The sequence below is a fragment of the Pseudophryne corroboree genome, chromosome 2, assembly GCF_028390025.1.
Source record: "Pseudophryne corroboree isolate aPseCor3 chromosome 2, aPseCor3.hap2, whole genome shotgun sequence".
Lineage (NCBI taxonomy): Eukaryota > Metazoa > Chordata > Amphibia > Anura > Myobatrachidae > Pseudophryne > Pseudophryne corroboree.
The window spans coordinates 339,465,059-339,466,775 of NC_086445.1; the positions used below are offsets into that span (position 1 = coordinate 339,465,059).

At 45.5% G+C, this 1,717-nt stretch overlaps 1 pseudogene; it reads right to left on the reverse strand.

Moving 5' to 3' along the window:
- Window positions 1–771: 771 nt before the first annotated feature.
- LOC135052306 (5S ribosomal RNA) lies at window positions 772–886 on the reverse strand (annotated as a pseudogene).
- Window positions 887–1,717: the final 831 nt, after the last annotated feature.

The window sequence follows — 1,717 nt, forward strand, 5'->3', positions numbered from 1 at the left end:
ATATGTAATAAGCTGTATATTGAACTATGAGGACCAAAGCCGCTTCACCTACAGACTAATAAATTCAATGAAGACCTTGTGGTCAATATGGATGGACTCACGGAAATGCCACTTGTGTTATCTAACATTAATCCGATATCAGTTTAAATAGAGTAGATGCTATAAGGTCATGTACAATGGGGGTCATTCCGAGTTGATCGCTAGCTGCCATTGTTCGCAGCGCAGAGATCAGTGAAAAAAATGGCTAATCTGCGCATGTGTATGCACCGCAATGCGCACGTGCGACGTATGGGTACAAAGTCCTTTGTGGTTTTGCACAGGTTCTAGCAAAGCTTTCAGTCGCACGGCACAACGCAAGAAGATTGACATGAAGTGGGCGTTTCTGGGTGTCAACCGACCGTTTTTTAGGGAGTGCTTAGAAAAACGCAGGCATGTCAGGGAAAATGCAGGCGTGGCTGGGCGAACGCTGGGCTGGTGTGTGACGTCAAAAGCCATCCCATCGTCGCTGGAATCAATGCATAAGAAGAGTAACTACAGGGCTGGTCTTGTTTTGCACAAAAAGATTTTACAGGCGCTCTGCTGCACAAGCGTTCGCACTTCTGCAAAGCTAAAATACACTCCCCAGTGGGCAGCGGCAATGCGTTTGCATGGCTGCTAAAAACTGCTAGCGAGCGATCAACTCGGAATGACCCCCAATATTTAGAATAGAAGGTAGAAATGAACAGTGATTCTGCTGTCAGTGTTAGGCATGGAGTCTTGGACTAGATATCTGTTCTACTAAACTTGGTATTCCCAGGTGGTCTCCCATCCAAGTACTGCCCAAGCCCGACACTGTTTAGCTTCCAAGATAGGATGGTATTGGGCGTCTTCAGTTTAGGATGCAGATATGTTGTACCGAATATGTACAAAGTAATTTTTTAACATATGTGACTAAAAGTATTGAAGAAAAGGTTTTTCAAATATGGTTACACCATGCTGTATATAAATTAGAGAATGCAGTTGCCCCTGATATTAGAGATTCATCAAGGTATATATAAGGTGGTCATTCAGTCCTGATCGCTCGCTAGCATTTTTTGCAGAGCTGCGATAAGGTCAGATGTGCACATGCAATGCACCGCAATGCGCAGGCACATTGCACAAGTACAAAGCGGATCGCTGCTCAGCGATGGGTTTGTGCGAAGAATCCATTTGCACGGGCGATCGCAAGGAAATTGACAGGAAGAAGCCGATTGTGGGTGGTAACTGACCATTTTCTGGAAGTGGTTGGAAAAAGGCAGGAGGCAGTCTTGTCCATGCGTTTGCAGAGAGGGTTCCTGACGTCAATTTCGGTCCCGGACAGGCTGAAGTGATTGCAGCGGCTGAGTAAGTCCTGGGCTATTCAGAGACTGCACAAGATCTGTTTGGGAAAGAGGAGATTAAGAGGGGACATGATCAACATTTACAAATATATAAGGGGACAATATACAGATCTTGCGCAGGACCTGTTTTTGGTTAGATCAACACAGAGAACTCGTGGACACTCACTCAGGTTAGAGGAGAAGAGATTCCGCACAATACGGCGTAAAGGCTTTTTTACGGTAAGGACGATATGTGTTTGGAATTCCCTGCCTGAGGGAGTTGTAATGGCCGACTCAGTCAACACCTTTAAGAATGGGTTAGATAAAGTCCTAATGGATAAGGATATCCAGGGCTACGGGGCATAGTCACGCACTATGGT